Source organism: Schistocerca gregaria, chromosome 11 (assembly GCF_023897955.1).
Source record: "Schistocerca gregaria isolate iqSchGreg1 chromosome 11, iqSchGreg1.2, whole genome shotgun sequence".
Classification (NCBI taxonomy): domain Eukaryota; kingdom Metazoa; phylum Arthropoda; class Insecta; order Orthoptera; family Acrididae; genus Schistocerca; species Schistocerca gregaria.
In genome coordinates, this window is record NC_064930.1 from 101,860,547 (window position 1) to 101,872,967 (window position 12,421).

Sequence of the window (12,421 nt, forward strand, 5' to 3'; positions counted from 1 at the left end):
TGGTATGTTATTTACATGACACAATAATGAAATGCAATGTTGTAAGAGGGTCTAAGTGCTGTTCAATTTGGCCTGACAAAGTGGAGTTGCCTACATTCTGACATCTACAGAAGTATATGGAGCGAGAATCTAACATCTCTACCATTTTTGCAGTAACATGTGACAACCAAGGAAACTTCATCCATCTCGACTGTGTGGCTGGCATCTGAGTGGATTAATTTGAATAGTATATTTCTTGGACAAGATTATAATAGACTGACTGCACCTAAAGTGGAAAAGTAAAATTTTGCTCAGTAGGGGAAAGTGGTGACTTTAAGAGGTCATTTTTGTTATTTCTTGCAGAGCTGTTAGAAGGACAAGGCAATAGGTAGTAGTAGGCTTCGAATTATTTTATTCCTCAGAGTGCTACACCATCCGTTTTTTACTTATGTAGAAAATCTGAATTTTTCCTCAAGTAGACAGTATACCTTATTTCTTAGACAGTGTGGGGTGCTAGTTATCCTACTGGCCATGTCTGACAGTATGTTTCGAAGGGAAAGGAAAGGGAAAAAATGCATAATTTTCATTAGAAGCCTTTTTAGGGTTAACTATTAAAGAACGGACTTAAATTTGCACACTATAAATTGGTTTCATTTAAAAGAAAAGCGTTAAAAAAACACAATGTCCAAAAACATGTCTATATATGCACAAAATTTCTGTTATTGGACAGTTCATAAAAAATTAATCTCAAAGAATATTCAGACATATTTCATGTTCTAACAGCAGAATCACTTTCATTCAAATATCAGGAACTACTACTCTCAAAATATCAGTCTCATCCATTTTTTCCAAACATAGTAGGTTTAGCTTTTTCAGAAATTGTTCTGCACAGGAAAGTGAAGTTTGACGAAGATTGCCAGGTGGTACTTTAATAACAATAGTACTAAGAATTAGGAATGCTGTTGCTGTTGAGGCAGTAATATCGGTGGTGTGTGCAATGCTAATAAAATTATGCAATACATCTACAACTATGATCAGGAAGAGAAGTAGCTGGCAATCTTTGATAATAACTGGTATTTATGACACCCCCGGCTTGTTTCTGTAATGTATCAAAAGAAATACTTAATACTTACAAACATAGCTCTTGTCTGACATTCACTTGCAGAGTAATTCGAAAGAGCTCAGCCCTCAAGGTGTGTTCTACACCTACACCTACACCTACACCTACATTCTGCAAAATATCATGAGATGCAGGGCACAGGGTATGTTCCATTGTACCAGCTATTAGGGTTTCTACCTGTTCCATCCACGTATGGAGTGCGTGAAGAATGATTGATTGAATGCCTCTGTGGATGCAGTAATTATTCTAATCTTATCCTCAACATCACTATGTGAGCAATATGTAGAGGCATGTAGTATATTTCTAGTCACCATTTACAACCAGTTCTTGAAACTGTTGATAGACTTTCTCGGGATAGTTTAAATTTACCTTCAAGAGCCTTCCAGCTCATTCCTTCAGTATCTCTGTGACACACTCCTACGGATTAAACAGACTTGCGACCATTCGTGCTGCCCATCTCTGTACACATTCCATATCCCCTGTTATTCCTATTGGTACAGGTCCCATTCACTTGAGCAAATATTCTACAACAGGTCGCACAAGTCATTTGTACGTAATCTCCTTTGTAGATTGATTGCACTACCAATAAACCAAAGACTTCAGCCCGCTTTACCTACGACTGAACCTATGTGATCATTTCATTTCATATCCCCACAAGATGTTACACCGGGGTATTTGTACGCGTTGACTGATTCCAACAGAGCCACGATATTATAGTTATAGGATACTACTTTTCTTTCCATCTTGTGAAGTATAAAATTTTACATTTGTGAACATTTAAAGCAAGTTGCCAATCTCTGCACCACTTTGAAATCTTATTAAGCTCTGACTTAATATTTATGTAGCTTCTTCCAAATTTTACTTCACTACAGATAACTGTAGCATCTCCAAAAAGCCTTATTTTGCTATTAATATTGTCTACAAGGTCATTAATATACAACATGAATAGCAAGGGTCCCAACACACTATACAGGGGCACACCCGAAGTTACTTCTAAATCTGACAATGATTCTCCATCCATGACAATATGCTACCTCAGCATATGTTCCAAGATTCTACAGTAAATCAAAGTCAAGGATATTGGATGGTAGTTTTGTGGATCACTTCTCCCCTTCTTGTAGATGGTGTGATCCGTGCCTTTTTCCAGGAACTGGGTACAGTTTTTTGTTCAATGGATCTAAGACAGGTTATAGTTAAAAGAGGCTAACTCAGCCTCAAAAACAATATAGAATCTGATATCGATTCTATTGACACCTGGAGCTGTGTTGAGTTTTATTGATTTCAGCTGTTTCTGAACATCACTGACACTAATACTTATTTCACTCTTCTTTTCAGAGGTATGAGGGTTAAATTGGGGGCAATCCATCTAGGTTTTCCTTTGTAAAGGAACAATTGAAAACAAAGTTAAGCATTTCAGCTTTTGCTTTGCTACTCTCAATTTTAGTTCCTGTCCCAGTCGCTAGGCGCTGGACCTAACTTTGGTGCCACTAACAGCATTTATATATGAACAGAATGTCTTTGGGTTCCGCGAAAGATCACTTGACAATATTTTGCTACAGTACTCATTGAAGGCATCACACATTTCTCTCTTGACATCCAAATGTGTTTCATTCAGCATCTCTCTATCTAAACCCTTATGCTTTGCTTTACACTTATGCAGTAGTCTCTGTTTCTTTAGAAGTTTCCTTACAGTGACTGTATACCATAGGGTCCCTCCCATTATGAACTGTTCTACTGGATGCATATTTATCCAGTGCAAGGTCAACTATTCTTTTAAACTTGGGCCAGAGTTCCTCTACATGCTCTTGCACTGTGCTCGAAGTTTCAAGATGTGATAACTGATTTTTTTATCTAGTTTACTGAACATGTACATCTTTCTGCTTGTTTTAATTATACTTTGTACTTTGGTAATCCTTGTTACCACGACTGTGTCATGGTCACCGATACCAGTTTCAATGTGAACATCCTCAAAGAGTTCAGCTTTGTTTGTTGCCATTAGGTCCAAGATATTCTTAACATGAGTAGGGATCGTAACTATCTGTTCCAGATAGTTTTCAGAGAAGGCATTTAGTAAAGTTTCATGGAGTGTTATCACGCCCACCACTAACACAAAACTGTAATTTTTCCCAATTAATTGTCGGATAATTAAAATCTCCACTGAGCTTTTCTGCAAACTTTTCGGTTACATCATGAGATAAGGCTGGTGGGCAATAGAAGGATCCAATTATTTTATGCTCACCCCTGATACTGATGTGTTGGGTCAAAGTTGAGCACTTACAAACATGACAAGGCAGACACCAATTTTGGTCTTTTGAGAAGGAGACAGTTCATTTCCATTCATATCCTCCCTGACTCCTACCCCTTTGTCCATCACTAATGACTGTTGTTGGTGAGAAATTAAAAACTAGTCTTCTATCCTCCACAAGCAGTGCATCCTTCCCATCCCATCTTTTCCACTGAATGATGCTTGTGAACAAACGGAACAATATAATGAACCGATGGCACCATTTTGTTCGGTACTTTGCATGTGACGAATCATCTCTAGGTATGACGGCCATCTTCAAGGTGTGTCAGCAGTTACAGTTACTTTGAAAAAGGATGTGCCTCCAGGGTGGTATGTAATAATATAATGAAAAATGACAAAGGCCTTGATGGCCGAAAGCTAATTGTGTGGCAGTCTTTTCGTTGTGCCTTTCTGTGACTCAGCATTTCCGCAATATGGTGAGTAGCAAGTATCCTTTTCATTATATTGTTACATTCCATCCTGAATTTACCAATGTTTGATGTACCTCCAGGGCCATTTCTTAACACATTGTGCATTATCTGCCTGCGTCAGAGAAGCGCTTCGGTCTATGAGCGAGAGCCATAGTTGACAATTTTAATTTGCTGGTGAAAGCAACTGAAGATATTGAAATGTATTCATCCTAATGCAGATTTTGGACTTTCAGGCCAACATTTGCACTGATATTCTGAGGAAAGTTATAAATCATAGCTACATTACTGGAGAAAGAACAGTTCAACATGAAGAGTTAACAGTATAGTATTACAAGAATATGCAATACACATCACAGTGATTAGCCATGTTCTGTACTTCCAGAATCTTGAGAAGTCCAAGCTTTTTAGTACCCACAGCCACAAACAAATGAAAAAGTTGGCTCAGTAATATCTGGCAATTACCGCACACAAGAAAATTAAATGTTTGTATAAAGGAAACATTACAATGTGTAATTTGATTGATTCCATATGGCTGTAGGTTCTTCTTCACAGTGGGATTTATGGAAGATGGTGTGTGGACAAATGAGTTAATCGTCGTGTTAACCAAAATGGAAACTGTTGGATGTAATAACAAAAATTATAAAGGATGAATTGCAACTCACTATGTACAGGAAGTGTTGAGTGGCAGACAAACACATTTAAATGTTGATTAGCCTATCAATGTCCTCCCTCAATCTACTGTTACGGTCATGAAGATTCATATTTTAAGAGGTAAGTTTTTATTGCAGGAGATGCCACATTTATCAGATTTTATTAATGTAAGAAATAGAAGTTATGAAAATGAAGGATACGTAATTACATAGTAATATTATACACGACACACAGGCATCGTCTTGTGAAGACGATGATCGTGGCCAAGAAGTGGGGCAAACACAGCTACTATGACAGGCAGAACCTAAAGTAGTGCAGGCCGACCATGGTCACTGCCCTAGAATAATAGACCTATACAGAACAGTGACCAAAACGAGGCAGTGCTGGCCTAGGTAGGGCATTTCCAGACTATTTGATACAGTTCCAGTACCTTCTGGAAAGATTCAAGTCATTAGAAGGACCTTCAGTAAAGCAGGTGAAGCCAACATTGCACGAGAAATTTCCAAGACCTTTAAGAAGTGGCATATAACCAGGAGTCAGAGGTAGCCTCGGCAGTCGCAGTTACAGCCATTACCAGCGATCAGCCAAGTTGCCAGGTGCTGTCAATATAGAGTGACAGTTTGGAGATGCTAAACTACAAATCAAAAAAGCTGTAATTGCAAGGGAAGAGTAATGACCTCACATCATCATTCAGCATTGAAGAACTACAGAAGGCAATCAAACGAAGTAAAAATGGTAAATCATCTGGCTTGGATGATATACGAACCAAGCAAATCAAACACTTCGCCTTAAGTACAAAGAAGTGGATTCGCCAACTTTTCGACAACTGTGTAAGCAGAAACCAAATTCCAAAGATGGGGTGGAAGAGTCGAATGATTGCTTCGCTGAAACCTGAAAAAGAAGAAAATGATCCAAAGAATTTTAGATCAGTTGCACTACTTTTATCATCCTTACAAATTTCTGTAAAGACTGATTTAAAAATAACCTATCATTTGCAATTGACCCCTCGCTTATACCTCAGCAATCTGGATTGTGTCCAGGTACAAGCTGTACTGGATAACTGCTAAACCTCACACAATTTTATAGAAGATGGCTTTGAAGTTCGGAAGGTGACAGGAGTGGCATTTGTCAACTTATTAGCAGCGTATGATACGGTCAATTACCAGCTACTACTAATCAAGATCTACAATCTAACTTAAGATTTAGGTCTAACCATACTCATCGGCTCCCTTCTGCAGAATCACATGTTCTTCGTCGACTTCCAAGGACAGCCTAGCTGATAAAGAGTACAGAAGAATCACCTCCCACAAGGAATTGTTTTGGCTCCAATCCTGTTTAATATATACATGAACGACCAACCTATAGCCCCAAACATCAGGAGTTTCTTATATGCTGATGAGCACGCTCTAGCCACCCAGAGCAGATTTTGAATAAGTGGAGAACAACCTCACAAATGCCCTTTAACATCTATCCAGATAAAACACAAACCAGCTTAAACCAAACCCTTCAAAGACCCGTGTGTGTGTGTGTGTGTGTGTGTGTGTGTGTGTGTGTGTGTGTGTGTGTGTGTGTGTGTGTGTGTGGGCGCGCGCTTTTCATTTGAGAAACAAGGAAACCACTAACAAGTTGAAAATATGGTCAGGGGGTCGAACTGGAACACTACGAGACTATAAAATAACTAGGAGTGACACTTGACAGATCTCACATTTTCAAAAAGCTCTGCATGAAATGCAAGTCGAAAGTTTTCACCAGCAACAATCTCTTATGGAAACTGGCGGGATCACAGTGGGGTCATCAACCTGAAACAATCCGAAAATCTGCAACTATGCTATTCTATGGAAGAGTATGCCTGTCCTTTTTGTATAATTCAACTCATGCCAAACAGCTCTACGTAGCTTTCAACGAAACCTGCAGAATTATAACATGTTGCCTGAAATCCACTCCAGTCGAATGGCTTTACCACTTCGCAGGGATAGCACCACCACCTGTTCGAAGAGAGATAGCTGCGAACAAAGAAAGAAAGAAAGAAAGAAAGAAAGAAAGAAAGAAAGAAAGAAAGAAAGAAAGAAAGAAAGAAAGGCAGTGGAACAGGGAATTACCCTTCCTCTGTATGGGCATGAACCGCATCCGTAATGACTAGTCAAGGAAGAGTTTCCTTAGGACATCAAATGAACTTGGAACCACTCCTGAAAAAGCTAGATTAAAACTATGGAGGACGACAACCAACCTTCTCCCTGGTTGGAAAAAAAGAGTTATTGAAGCTTTAACTCCAGGCCATGATGGGGAATGAACAACTTTGAAGTTCCTGAATAGTCCGAGACCTGGAGTTGGAAGATATGAAATGAAATGTCGTGTGAAGAGGGCCTCCCGTCGGGTAGACAGTTCGCCTGGTGCAAGTCTTTCGAAGTTGGAAGATGAAGAGTTAACTTGGCAAGATGGGGATACACTGATCCAAATGATATTCGGTGTGACTGTGGAGAAGAACAGACAGTTGAGCACATGCCTCGGTGGAGATTGTGCCCAGTCTCCTGCACAGATGATGATCTTCAACAAACAACACAAAATGCACTGGAAGTGGCAAATTTTTGGTCAATAGTAATTTAATCATAACTGCGTGAAAGGTATGTACTTGTACCTGTATGTTTCCGTAATGAGAATAACAACGGGAGACAGTACACATTCCATGGAGGCAACTGATTTTCTGATAAGTATCCAGCCACAATTATCACCTCGAGTTTTCTACCTGTTAGTAAAGAACAAGCTCTTGACAGTTTGTCCCTGGAAGTAGTAATGGGTAATAGTACCTGTGTGGGTCAGAATAACAGGACCAAGGGCAGTCTTACCCTTGTCTCCTATGTGAATAAGGTGTCTAGTTGTGTGATTCAAAGCGACAGATAATTAGTATTTTTCTGCATGGCAGAACACAGGAAAGAACGAGCACTGTCTCCCACTTGTCTCTTATCTTGAATCGAGTATCTGTGCACAATCTTAATGATTAACAAGCAGAGCATTTGTCTCTCTCAGTGAAATGTAGAATTCAGGAACTGGGAGTCACTAGAAAGGACTAACACACAGAGGGTAAAGTTTAGTTACTGATGTGTGAACAGCCACTGTAAGACAGCTCTCTAAGTTGGGTCAAATTGTTGAGAAACAGTGTTCTTAAATTGTCTGTGGGAGAGACTGCATACCTATTATTTTACGAGGGGGGACCCAAAAGTAACTGGAATCTTAATGTTGCACATCGTGTACTTGTAGTAGCAGGTTGCGCTGCCAGAGTGTTGTAGTAGGAGCTCTGCTAAGTCATTCTGCCACGCGGCGTCACCCAACAGTGGGAAGTGTGGTTTCTTCGGCAGTTCTTTGAGTGTGCGTAAGGTGCAGACGTGACACGAGGAAATGACTAGTTCTTACGAACAACGTGCGGCAGTGAAGTTTTGTTTCTTGCTTGGCAAGAACGCAGTAGAAACTTATGCGGTGATTCGGACAGCCTACAAAGACCACACTCTTAGCAAAACGCACATGTACGAATGGTTTTCTCAGTTTACAAAGGGAGAAATGGTGGTTGAAAATCAGCCCCGTTCCAGTCGACCTTCAACTGCTTGAAGCGAAGACAACATCGACAAAATCCGTGATCTCATCAGTGAGGATCAACGCAGGACAATCGACCGACTCGATAACTTGTCCGGGTTGTCCTGGAGATCAATTCAGCACATTTTGACCACTGATTTGGGAATGCGAAGAATGGCAGCAAAATTCGTACTGAAGCTTCTCACCGGAGATCAAAGGGATTGTCGCGTTCAAGCTTGTCTCGAAATGATGGACGCTTTCAAAGATGATCCATATTTTTTCAACAAAATCATTACAGGTGATGAGTCGTGGTGCTATGGGTACGATCCAGAAATAATCCAACAGTCATCACAATGGAAGTCACCTGGCTCACCTCGACAAGTGAAATCAAATGTGAAAATGTCGATGTGTTTTTTCGACATCAAAGGGATTGTACACACTGAATTTGTCCCTGAAAACCAGACACTAAACCAACAATTCTATTTGGAGGTTATGAAACAGCTTCGCAGAAGTTTGACATGAAAATGTCCGGCTTTGTGGGATTCTGGAGTGTGGTTCCTGCATCACGACAATGCTCCCGCCCCCACGGCTCTCAGCGTTCGCCAGTTTTTGGCCTCAACGAAGACGACTACCTTGACCCACGTGCCCTATTTGCCGGAGGATTTAGCACCCTCGGACTTCTTCCTATTCCCGAGGTTGAAACGAGACTTGAGAGGGAAGCACTTTGCTGATGTGGAAGACTTAAAACACAATGTCATGAAAGTACTAGCAGGTACCAAAGAGGACGAATTTGAAAGGTGCTGCAAACACTGGAATCAACGTTTGGATAAGAGTATTAATGCTGATGGAGAGTACTTCGAAGGAGATTAAAAGTTGTATTTGAAAACAATAAGGTATATGCTTTCTAGAAAGAAATTCAGGTTATTTTTGGGTCTCACCTTTCAACAAGAGATGTTAATTGTTCTGAATCTGAAGAATCAGAAAGTGAAAGTGAAATGCCTAGAAAGAAATCACATCTTAGCAATAAAGCTGACTGGGACAAAAAATGATTATCAGCCATTACGCATTTCATGACCTGCTATCGGGACAAGTGAGCAATAGAGAATGAGCCAAGTATTCTGTCAGTTTTCAAGTTATTATTTACAGAAGAACTGATGAAATATGAGGGTAATTCAATTATCATCCTCAAAGTAGTTATAAAATTTTATTGTAATCAAATAGGAAACTTCCAAGAACATCATTTTACAATATAGCCTCCTTGCGTTTCAACGCACTTGGTCCATTGTTGCACACGCTTCCTGATGCCTTCATTAAAGACGGTTTTCAATTGAGCTGCAAGCCAGGAATGCACCAGTTCTTTCACTGCTTCGTCCAAGGCAAATCGACGTCCCCTTAATGCCTGTTTGAGTGGACCAAACAATTGGTAGTCAGAAGGGGCAAAATCAGGACTGTATGGATGATGATCCAGTGCTTAAAATTTGAGTTTCTGGAGCATTTCAGCAGTGTGGGCAGCAGTATGCAGACGGGCATTGTCGTGCAACAGTACAACACCTTTTGACAGCAATCCTCGGCATTTGTTTCGAATTGCAGGCTTTAGCATGGCAGTAAGCATCTCACTGTAGCGTACACTTTATTCTTGTGCCCCTAGCCCCATAATGTTCCAGTACTGGACCCTGTGCCTCCCAAAAGCTGTAAGCACCAATTTTCCTGTGGACGGTTGGGTCTTTAACTTTTCCTTGCACGATGAATTTGGATGTTTCCATTCAACACTCTGCCGTATACTCTCCGGCTCGTAATGATGGATCCATATTTCATCACCAGTAATGACCCGGTCTAAGAAGTTGTCCCCTCCATTACCATGGTGATCCAAATGTTTTTTGCAGATGTCCAAGCACGTTTGTTTATGCAACTGTGTGAGTTGTTTTGGGAGCCATCTTGCACAAACTTTATGAAATCCAGGTCTGTTGTGGATAATCTCTTAGGCAGAACTGTAACTTGCAGACGATGTGCCACTTTGTCATCTGTCTAACAGAATCATTCCACGTGAACACTCAATGGTTTCTTCATTTCTGGTGGTAAATGGTCGTCCGTCTCCCTCATCATGCGTAACACTTGTGCGATGATTTCAGAATTTTTCAATCCATTTGTAGACACTCCGTCGCAGCAAAACACTGTTCCCGTACTATACCAAAAGTCTTTGATGAATTTCAGCCCCCGATATGCCTTCCGACTACAAAAAATGGATCATTGAACGTAGCTCTTCTTTGGTGCAAACAGACAGCAGAAGCAGGCCATGATTAACAGCACAGCAGAGGTAACAAAACTAACCTATCAGCTTGAAAATTGCAAATATATAACAAAATAATAAACAAAGCATGCGTCATCAACATAAAACGACAGTACTACCAAAATAAACAAAAATACAGGGTGTTACAAAAAGGTACAGCCAAACTTTCAGGAAACATTCCTCACACACAAAGAAAGAAAATATGTTATGTGGACATGAGTCCGGAAACGGTTATTTTCCACGTTAGAGGTCATTTTATTACTTCTCTTCAAATGACATGACTCGTGGAATGGAAACACACAGCAACAGAACGTACCTGCGTGACTTCAAACACTTTGTTACAGGAAATGTTCAAAATGTCCTCCATTAGCGAGGATACATGCATCCACCCTCCGTCGCACGAATCCCTGATGTGCTGATGCAGCCCTGGAGAATGGCGTATTGTATCACAGCCATCCACAATACGAGCACGAAGAGTCTCTACATTTGGCACCGGGGTTGCGTAGACAAGAGCTTTCAAATGCCCCCATAAATGAAAGTCGAGAGGGTCAAGGTCGGGACAGCGTGGAGGTCATGCAATTGGTCGACCTCTATCAATCCATCGGTCACTGAATCTGATGTTGAGAAGCCTACGAACACTTCGACTGAAATTTGAAGGAGCTCCATCGTGCATGAACCACATGTTGTGTCGTACTTGTCAAGGCACATGTTCTAGCAGCACAGGTAGAGTATCCCGTATGAAATCATGATAACGTGCTCCATTGAGCGTAGATGGAAGAACATGGGTCCCAATCGAGACATCACCAACAATGCCTGCCCAAACGTTCACAGAAAATCTGTGTTGATGACGTGATTGCACAATTACGTGCGGATTCTCATCAGCCCACACATGTCGATTGTGAAAATTTACAATTTGATCACGTTGGAATGAAGCCTCGTCTGTAAAGAGAACATTTGCACTGAAATGAGGATTGACACATTGTCGGATGAACCATTCACAGAAGTGTACCCGTGGAGGCCAATCAGCTGCTGATAGTGCCTGCACACGCTGTACACGGCACAGAAACAACTGGTTCTCCCGTAGCACTCTCCATACAGTGACGTGCTCAACGTTATCTTGTACAGCAGCAACTTCTCTGACGCTGACATTAGGGTTATCGTCAACTGCACGAAGAATTGCTTCGTCCATTGCCGATGTCCTCGTCATTCTAGGTCTTCCCCAGTAGCGAGTCACAGGCTGGAATGTTCCGTGCTCCGTAAGATGCCGATCACTTGCTTCGAACGTCTTCCTGTCGGGACACCTTCGTTCTGGAAATCTGTCTCGATACAAACATACCCCGCCACGGCTATTGCCCCGTGCTAATCTGTACATCAAATGGGCATCTGCCAACTCTGCATTTGTAAACATTGCACTGACTGCAAAACCACGTTCATGATGAACACTAACCTGTCGATGCTACGTACTGATGTGCTTGATGCTAGTACTGTAGAGCAATGAGTCGCATGTCAACACAAGCACCGAAGTCAACATTACCTTCCTTCAGTTGGGCCAACTGGCGGTGAATCGACTAAGTACAGTACATACTGACAAAACTAAAATGAGCTCTAACATGGAAATTAAGCATTTCTGGACACATGTCCACACAACGTATTTTCTTTATTTGTGTGTGAGAAATGTTTCTGAATGTGTGGCTGTACCTTTTTGTAACACCCTGTATAACTAAATTGCGTATAAGATACTGACCATAAAGAAATGTATTGTTTCATAACTGTTTGTCTTCTGATGCCTTACATGAAAAAACTGAAAATCGGCGTTACTGGACCACAGATGTTCGAAATACTCCAATTTTAGTGCACTTATGTCAAGAGACCACTTCTTGTTACTTATGAGAATGTTACATTTCAGTGACAACTCTGCCCATACTGGAGTAGACAGAGAGTACTCAAAATTAGGAACATTGTTGATAACACTCATACAGCTTTCTGTCGTGCATGTAATCCACTTCAGAAATTCTGCTTTGATAAAAATTTGCTATAATTCAAAGGACGCTTATCTTTCAGACAATTCCTTCTGCAGAAACAGTAGATTCAGAATAAACATTTGT